The following is a 10,485-nucleotide window of genomic DNA, read 5'->3' on the forward strand; positions in this document are numbered from 1 at the left end:
TTGCTTTACCGCATTCTTATGTACCGGATATGATTCCACACAAATCGATTCGAAATTAGACATCTAATGCAAGATACATTTATTTGAAGGACTTTTTCGTATGCAAATAGTTCAAAAGCCATTGATAACGATAAACTGACTCTTATATCTTTAAAAATAATGAGACTAATGAAACAATTTATTAACTCACTCTTTGAGTCCTCAGTTCCCTTTGACTACTCTTTCCAAACCCCAACATTGTAACCTTCACGCGAGAAACCTTATTCGACATTAAAGACAAAATTGGCACCATGTCAACACCAGCAGCTCTATTTGTCTTGTATCAGGGTTAAGAAAATAGCCTGATGTCTGGGTCTTCAGTGTCGGGTCGGGTTCAGACATAAGTGGGGGTAGGGCGGTATTGTTAAAGTACAAAGCAACATAAGGATGTCTTTGGAGTCGAGACATTCTACAAATCGGTTCTGTTTCCTTACAAAACGGGGGTTTGGATGCGGAAATGGAGGCTACTTGTTGCATGAAACGTTTGAGCATTACGTACGACATTGCTCTGCCACCCTCGGGCAAAGGAAAGCACAAGCTGCTGAAGGAGACTTGGCGTCGGAACCATGCACATCTGGTAAACGTAGATGGGGGGGGGGGCTCCTGCACATGGTTTTGAATTCCCTTTGTAAAAGAAAAAAAGTACAGTGATTTCTTATCCTTTTTGCATACATTGCATTTTTTTCGAGATGTCCTTTACACTCAAACCAATCGGAGAACTGCCTTTTGGGTCTCAGGCATCTATTACATGACTAGTGACAAATAACCATGTATAAATGTGTTTGTAAGCAATCTGAGCAACATCTTTACACAAATAGTTTTGACATTTATTAAATTATGAATTTGTTCATCCCACTCACCAAAATCAACCAGGTACGCACCAAAAGTGTGCTCCGTTGCGGCATACCGTCTATTTACAAGTTACGCTCAAACGTGGCTTGAGAGAAGTAGAGACTTACATTACATATGGATGGATACAACTCTTCCATCCACTGCATATGGACTGTAGATTTTTTAATTAAATGGAAATATCCGAGCGAAATCAACCGATGCTTATGAGGATTTTTTAGCGAGTAGGCTGGAGTTTGGTTGTATCATTCGGTAGACAGAAATGTATAAACACAGCACAGAAAATCATTGGCATCTCCCTGCCCAGTCTGGAAAATTCCAGCTTGCAATGGCGCAGAAGAGTCTTTAAGATTTTAAAGGACACTTCTCACCCTGGCCACCACCTCTTTGACCCGTTGCTCTCACTACATATTCCTTAAAACAAGGAATACGATACCAACGGTATTACGACAACAACTGTATGTTACATCCCACATGCCGACATTTCTTGTGTAAATACTATGTAAATTATAACTATAGCCTTATCCCCCTTGTTTTATAACCTTATCTACCTCACTGTGAATGTGTAAAACTGGAGTGTCATGCCCAATTTCGTTGTCACAATGTGTTAACCCATTTTGTAACAATGACAATAAAGGTATATTCTATTCTATTCTAATAACGGGCTCAGAGACAGTTTCTTCTCCGGGGCCATCACCATCCTAAACAAGCACGCAAAACTAAAAAAGTATATTCAGGTATCTTGCAAGTTACATTGAGAAATAGGTACTCATATCTTATTGACTTATTTGGGAATTGTTGTTGCTGATAATGCCATTGCACTATTCTTACGATTGCACTATATTAATACAATGTAGGTCAACCTCTAAGCAGTATTTTGTAAATATTTGTGCGTTTTTCTCCTGACAGCAATACGAGTCCCATAGTGCTTTGCTTTATAAAAACATCCCAGGTGTGGGCAGTGATGCGATGGATTGAACAGATTGCTCGAGTTACACTATAGTACAAATGTGGTTCCCCTTTCTTGGAAATTTGCTGAAAGACTAAGCCGGAAAATCGAGCGAATATTTTAAGAATAAGTAATCTTACAAAAAATTACAGCATCTATTTATTTGAATTTCAGTCCCAAACAGAGCTTGCAAATTGTGAAGACTAAAAAAACAGACAAGGGATAAGAACAACATTTTCCTTGTTTGGTTGTACTGTCAAAAGGTTATACAATCATCTCCAAACAGGTGATGTATGTGTAGGTAGGAAGCCTGGCTCTTGTTGATGTTGGCCGTGGTCCTCAGCAAAAGTTGCAATCCAAACACTTTCTCCTGTTTTATTTCCAGAGCTTTTCCACAACAAGCTTTTCAACCCCGCTCTTACTTGTGCAATTGCACTTTAAATGTGAGTCAGTACTACAAAGAAGTTTGATTTCTGAAGGCCATTGAGTTGAGGACAAACAAACTTTCCTCTACATTCGCCTTGGAGCACTCAGACCTTTTCTGGCGGTGCTCAGTGTTGACTCACCAGTGTACACCTTGCCAGCTATTCATACCTTCCTCCCACTCTCATTTTTGTTTTACAGCCAGTCGGTCTTTTGAAGCCAGCACGGCGGGTCCACTCCACTAGGAAAATGAACCCATGCAAGGACTACAGGGGATTTGATATTTAGGGTTAACAGTCTGCACTTTTGTTGATGCTGTGAGACTAAAATAAGGAGGGAGAAAGGCTCTTGCTTGGATCCAGTTTTAGCAGGGTTGCGTCGTTTAGGAAAAGCTCAGATTCATGGTTCCAGTTGACAACAAGTAGTCTCATAATTTGAACAATCGAGCTGGGACAGCAAAAACTATCATATTCGTCATGGATTAATTGACCCATTGCTTGGTTTTGACGAAGCTGGTGCCGCACCCGTATTGTTACTACTAGCTAGCTTCTCAGACAGTTTGACGGCACTGGTTGGTTGATTGGTTGTTTGGTTGGAACTGTCACCACATAAAAACAGGATGAAGTACAATACGGTAGACCCCAGGGTAACAGCATCCCTAGCCTCTGAAATGTTTGCACTATGATGTGGAATAAGGGTTTTTTGGCCTCTCATAATGGTATTTTTCCACTATACGACATTAACAGCCATTTTTTTTTGCGTGTCCAACCATTTTGAAAATTCAAACTTTGCGAATTACGTGCCGGTCTGTTAATGATTTGCGTCACGGCACCATTGAAATGCCGATATATTATTGGCCTAACTCCCTCCCATATCAGTTAAGAGTATCGTGTAATCAACTTTAAAGTGATGCTAAACTGAGAAGAAAATATAAATTGCGCATGGAAACGAATCATGCATCGTTAGTCCCTCCTGGCCATTTCAAATCGACAATACGAACAGATATTAAGAATAAGGAGGCGATTAAAGCAACATAGTCTTCTGAAGGCATAACAATCCGCCAAAGTGAAAGTTTTAAAATTGGTTTTAATTTTAATCGAGCGACTTTGGATGTTTCCACAGAAACTCTTCTGCTTGAAAAAATAAACAAATTATTGGTTGTGTTACACAGCTAATTTGGTTTAAACAGGTTGTAAACAAAAGACAATTGGTTAATCTGCTTCATATGCGAGTGTAAACAATTAAAAACCTTAGAAACAAGTGATGTGGTGCATGTACAACATTGAATTCCACAAAGGAAGTCTATAAACTTGTTTAAGTCTGTAGTCATCATTTTGTGGTAAAACGTTTGATTCCACTCCCAACTTCTCTAGTTTTAGCAAACTTCGGGAGCTTTTCTTTACATATGCAAAGAAAATTCCTAAATTGGTAGCAGACCGTTCACTTTCAAGTAGGTAATGAAGTGGATTTCAATGCAGAGACAAGATGAGCTCATCCAATCTCCCCTGGAAGATCATGAAGGAAGAAAAGAAGCTGCTGTTTGGAATGCAATCTGCCCACCATCTGCAGGCCTCCACGGCTCTGTTTGATATTCAAACAAACACCTGTCAAAAGACCGTGTCTCATCCCTCGTGGGAATTAGAAATGGGCAAAAACCTGAATTTTGTCGACTGAGCAACAAAAAAGGCAAATGTGAGTTTTAGTTAAATATAGACTTTATTGGAAGACTCAACGGACTCATTCCACTTTCCAATTAAATGTTAGAGAATAATAAGCCATTCAGTATGTTCTCTGTCTTCAATGTGCTTGTTTTTTCTCCCCTCTGTGGGATCAGCTGGTACTTTTGAGTATCTGACCTGTGTATGCAGGCAGTAATCCAATAAGAAACAGAATATTGCCAGTATTCAAATTATGTGAAGCCATGCAAATTGGGCACGATAAGTCTATTAAAGTCTTATTCCGATTGCATCTATTCAAATTGTGTTAGTCCTTCAATTTACAATACCTCATGCATGTTTTCACATACAGGTGATCTGACTTTTGTTGTATGATCGCTCAAATAATCCGGGATATTTTTATGTCCCAAAGTATTGTGTGACTTGTATTATAGAGAGGAATGACAGACGTAAACTCTACCTTACTCATTACAAGCCTCTAGTGCAGGGGTCAGCAACCTTTTCGGTGCAGAGTGCCATTTTCAAATTTCCTTGTAAATCAGTGTGCCACACCAAGATCAATGACTCGCACGACAATTTATTTCATATCCAACAGAGCTGTAATTTTACACCAGTCCAAATATACAACATGGATATACATTGAAATAGTATAATTGACCAATTTATCTTCCACTATTCTTGTTCATCAATAAACTAAAAAATGGATGTGGGCAACATGTGGAGCCTGTGGCCATCCATTACTTTTTGCCACAAGAATTAACCAAAATCAACCATTATTTATCAACAATGAACTACAATCAAAGACAAGTGATATGGACAGCTACCATACCATTCATCAATGAAATCTTATTGCAGAAAATATAAAAACTTGAAATAACAGCAACAAGGCAGAAGGCTACTAGAAAATAAAGGCAACAGAAATAACAGCTGATTTGGTCGCGGATATAAATCGTTTTTCCGTGCTTTGCTATGCAGTGAGCGATGAGATAACTTCCTTTAGTGGTGGTGATTTTAGCTGTGGCAAAGGTTTTTAGGGTCTTTGTTCGTTTGCCGTACCTAGACACAGCGCGTTTTAATGTCTCCGCCTTGAATTCATGTTTCATACACTTAATGTGCGAGGTACAACGCTCTCGAGGCATAATTCACAAAAAGCACAGTCATTTTTTTCACAAGCCCCCAGTCGTCAATCAAAGAACGAGATTTTTTCGCTGAGGGAGGTGTCATTATTCCTTAATTTATCGCGCCCCGGTGTTTCTGTGGCTGGATCAAAACACGGATTTCTCCTCTTCTGTGAGTTGCTGTGCAGGCACACACTCGCACACGGAGCAGAAGAGGAGGGGCGCTACCGTAAAGCCTTTAAACAACACGGCGTGCAACTGAAAATCTCTATATTTCAGGTAAAAAATGCGCATTTTAAAAAAATAATCATTATCAATGTTCCCTCTAAGCTGCAATCGCGCACTGCCCGCACATTCTCAGCGCGCAAGAAAATCTATCCAGCGCAATGTTCCCTCTAAGCTGCGTGTGTGTGCAATTGCGCACTACCCAGAGCTTTTCCGCGCACAAGAAAATCTTGCCAGCTCACAAAATCAGGGCTCGAAATTGCTAAATAAGAAGCAAATCAAGTCAGAGTTACAGTGCATGATGGTAAAAATACAAGGGTTCCCCTGACGATGTGTTCTAAATGCGGTATTTGGAAGTGAAGGTCGAAGTAGAACAAAGTAGAGCAAAGTCAGTAGAGTTTTTCGAGAACAGGCTTCTTCGGCTCGGCTCACTAAAAGAAACCGGCTCTTTCGGGTCCTAAACGGCTCTTCAAGTTGTTTTTGCTTCTTTCATCCCTATATGACCAAATATTATGTAAAATTATGCACAAAATGACTTAAAGGAAGGGGGAATAGAACAAAAAAGGAAAAAAATATCAAAATGAAAAAGTAGTAAAAAGCTGAGAAAAAAAGAAACAAAAGGAAGAGAAAAAAGAAGGAAAAATTCTGAAAAAAGCCAGAAAAAAAGAAAAGAAAGAAACAAAGGAAAAAAAGTAAATAGAGAACAAAAAGAAAAAAGTAACAGCTAGGAAAGAATAAACAGAAAGAGTTTTTTTTAAAGGAATTAAAAAAATGAAAAAAAAACATGGAAAAAGAAGAAAAATTTTGTGTTGCATTAAAATAATTTCCAATTATACCAAGTCAATCTTGTTGCTTACATTATACTTCCATTAAAAAATGTGATTAAATACAGTTGTGCATCGTGCAAATAAGCCCCCCAAAATGTTAGTATTATGCGACAAAAGATACCTGGAAAAAAAAGAAATAGAAAACTTGTGAAATAATTGTTGTAAAAACAAATGATGTTTGTAGGCCTTACAACCTTTGCAATAATACATTAGTCAATCCATTCATAAGTGAAAACATTTTTTGCATTGCCGGAAACTCAGCAGAATGGAACGTGATGTCCAGTTTTGGACATGTTTGATAATGATTTAGTTGCCACACTTGGGGTTGCTGTTGCTCACCGTTGTTTCAAGCGTTGCTCACCGACTTTGTGTGAACGCTCAGACCCGAGGAAAATTAGAGGGAACATTGATCATTATTATTTTGCCGTGCGCTCACGTGCCACTGGTCAACCCTTCGCGTGCCACTGCTGGCACGCATGTCATAGGTTGCAGACCCCTGCTCTAGTGTATTGGTTGATTTCTCCAGGACATATTCACTTATTTTTTTTGCACTCTTGGCATATATGTCCCGGTTGTAGTATCCATATAAAGTCGAAGTCTATGCTTTTGGATAGCCACGTATGGACCCATCATGTAAACGACACAACAATGTAGCTCAATTTTAGAGTGCAGAGGAAACAAGCACTATAATTCGTTGAATTTGATGAGTGACATGACAAAAGACGAAAGTTAAATGCAGGAATGATAACCTTTTTAAATGAATGATATAGTTCCCGCATTGAGAATAAATTGATTCATTAAATTGGACTTTGAGGAAGGTCAAAGTTGTGATCACGAGCAGGTGCTGCATGGATTCTTATCGGGTTCCAGAAGCGACTCAGGTGGCATCTGGGAGAAGGCAAGAATAGTGCTGCTGGTCCAGCCTACTGCTAATGGCTAGGCTAACTACTTTCCTAAGCCACTGCTGCGGACCCTGTAACTTGCCAACTCCAGGTTCATAAGCCATGAAATTGATGACAAGTCGAGAGAAACCGCTGCGATCTGGATAGTCTTATTTTACGATTGCAGAGATCTGTCTCCATTCTAGGACATCAGATATTAGAGCGCAGCTAGCCGGTCGCTCTTTAAATTGCTTTCTTACACTGAAAGGAAAAGCCCTCCCAATTATGGTTTACTTTTGTATAATGACAATAAAACCATTTGTTCAACAGCTATTATGAGTTTTGTGTTATTATTTGTAGGTCTAATACTGTGTTATTAGAGTCATAAAATCACCGCCGGTAATGATGTCCTTTCGAGGTAAGTTTGACTCTTTGGGGGCTTTTATCAAGGTGCAACGCTGCTTTGTGGAATTTTACTTTTTGCGCATGATTCTTATCCCCATTAGCAGCAAAACCTGAGGGATCTATACACTCACAATCACCCTGTATACGGGGTTTATTGTTTGTCTCTGGGCATGTACACTATGCATTTGTATTGCTCCAGAAGTCCAATATTCTGTTTCCAATCGGATTAATGCCTGCATGTGTCACGGTCGCCATGACGACCAGTATGCCACGCCCCCGAACTCAAGCTGAAGCAGATGAGCTGATTGCTGGTCTGCTATTTAAGGCTGGATTTTGGGTTTGGCGGGCGCTGGTTCATTACTCATTATTCACAATCCCGGTCCGTTATGCCTTGTCCTGTTTTAGTCTGTTATGCCTTGTCATGTTTTAGTCTGTTATGCCATGTCCTGTTGAGTTCGTGCCGGAGGAACTCTGTATTGTTCTGTTTTGCCCCGGAGTATTGGGCGACTTTTATTTTATTAAATAAAACTTATGGATCGTCAACGCATTTGAGTTCTCCCTTCATGCCTCCTGCCTCCGTTCTGGTCCGGTCCCCTTCCACGCCACCACGCCTCGTGACAGAATGAACCAGCCCACAAAGAGAACTCAGCGAACGATCCCAGCGCGAGTTGGGGAGAGCTGGAGAGCGCAGTTCGGCAGGCGCCTACTGAGTTGGCCTTCCCTGCTCGTTCGAACCACGGCCCCGCCCGTCGTGGCCCTTGCTGTGCCTCGAATCGACTCCCGGGAAGAATTGACGCCTGCCTGTTCGACTCTCATGCCTGCCTGCCCGACTCCCGTGCCGATTGCCTGCTATTCCGTCTCCCCTGCGTGCCAGCCCGACTCCGACTCTGCTGCCCGTCGGGCCGACTCCGACTCCGCTGCCCGTCAGGCCGACTCCGACTCTGATGCCTGCCTGCCCGACTCCCGTGCCGACTGCCTGCTATTCAGTCTCCCCTGCGTGCCAGTCCGACTCCGCTGCCTGCCAGTCCGACTCCGCTGCCTGCCAGTCCGACTCCGCTGCCTGCGTGCCAGTCCGACTCCGCTGCCTGCGTGCCAGTCCGACTCCGCTGCCTGCGTGCCAGTCCGACTCCGCTGCCTGCGTGCCAGTCCGACTCCGCTGCCTGCGTGCCAGTCCGACTCCGCTGCGTGCCAGTCCGACTCCGCTGCGTGCCAGTCCGACTCCGCTGCCTGCCAGTCCGACTCCGCTGCCTGCGACTCCGACTCCGCTGCCTGCCAGTCCGACTCCGCTGCTCCTGTTTTGCCGGTTCTGATTTTGACTCTCTCATGTCTTGTCTGTTTTGATTTTGACCCTCTCATGTTTTACCTGTTCTGATTTTGCCTGTCCTGTTTACCTGCCCTGATTTTGCCTGTCCTGTTCTCGTCGGTTCTGCCTGTCTGTTATCCCCTGTCCAGTTTGTCCACCAGAACCCCTCCCTGCCGAGCGCCGATTCCGATCCGCCCGACGCAGATGGCGCCTGCCTCTCCCCGTTCCTGCGTGTTCGGAGGAGGGAGCGGGGTTGCCCCAATCGCGAGCGTCAACATTCCGGGGCGTGAGGTTGTAATTTTTTCTTTTTGGGACCTCGGGAGCTGTCCCTTAAGAGGGGGGCTCTGTCACGGTCGCCATGACGACCAGTATGCCACGCCCCCGAACTCAAGCTGAAGCAGATGAGCTGATTGCTGGTCTGCTATTTAAGGCTGGATTTTGGGTTTGGCGGGCGCTGGTTCATTACTCATTATTCACAATCCCGGTCCGTTATGCCTTGTCCTGTTTTAGTCTGTTATGCCTTGTCATGTTTTAGTCTGTTATGCCATGTCCTGTTGAGTTCGTGCCGGAGGAACTCTGTATTGTTCTGTTTTGCCCCGGAGTATTGGGCGACTTTTATTTTATTAAATAAAACTTATGGATCGTCAACGCATTTGAGTTCTCCCTTCATGCCTCCTGCCTCCGTTCTGGTCCGGTCCCCTTCCACTTCGCCAGGTTTCGTGACAGCATGTAAACGTAGCCACTGTGAAGTTACCAAAAGAGATTTGAAGGTTATTTCCCTGGGTAAAAAGAGCCATCCCTGTCCCCCATTTCCATGTGCTCACTCCTTGCTGTTCTCCTCATGTTGTTCCTCTTCTTTGCTCACTCATAAGATGAAGGCTCGACTCTGGCTGGGTGCTGTTTGGCAGTAATCCAGGCCTCACATCTGCCTGGCTGCTGTTGCTCTCGTTCTTTTTCCCCAGCATCCCCCACTCTTCATTTGTCGGACCACTTCAGGGTCTGTCTGGACCTCTGGAGATGTGTTTTCATTAAGGGTAATGATGAACTCTCGCAGGGATTTCCAGTGTGAGTGACTAATAGTACAAATAGATTTCAGAGAAATTGTTATACAGTAGTCCCTCCGCATTTCGCGATTAGACTTTCACTGCCTTGGTGGGTCGCAGATTTTTTTTTTCTATCAATAGGTTCAATAGATGAATATGTACTTCGCCGACTTATGGATCACTTTACAAGCACCTGTACACACAAACCAATCAAAGAACTGTTCTCTGTTTCGTGGGCCCTTTTTCGAAGAATCCGAATGAATTGTTGACGTGTTTAGTGACAAACGAAAAAAAACAAATAATGCGGTTTGCAAGCAATCCTATCAAAGGGTTAGGATAAACAGACAAAATCGACAAAGTAGAGTGCTTGTTTGCGCTCACTTCAAACGTTTGCTGCATTGCTGCACCACATCTGCTTATAAGATGTGCTTTTATGTGGCTTGATAGAAGACTTACACTACATACGGATGCAAACAACTGTGGCATCTACTGTATACGGATGGATACAAGTGAAGCATGTTTGCCGTGGTGCGTAAAAGGAGGCTTGTTAAACGAGTATGTTTGCGTTTATCATTCGTTTCTGTATTACAGGTGCAGGGTGCTTTGCATTATCAAAATATCCCTGATGAGGAAAACTGATTGTTGTTGGAACCAGCCGGGCTGCTGGGAAATGTCTGCATCAGTTAAGATATGGGAAAAGGCAAATTCAAGTTTGTATGAAGAAAACACTCAAAGGCAAAATAAACA

Source organism: Urocampus carinirostris, chromosome 12 (genome assembly GCF_059441175.1).
Source record: "Urocampus carinirostris isolate Australia breed hairy pipefish chromosome 12, RoL_Ucar_1.0, whole genome shotgun sequence".
Classification (NCBI taxonomy): Eukaryota; Metazoa; Chordata; class Actinopteri; order Syngnathiformes; family Syngnathidae; genus Urocampus; species Urocampus carinirostris.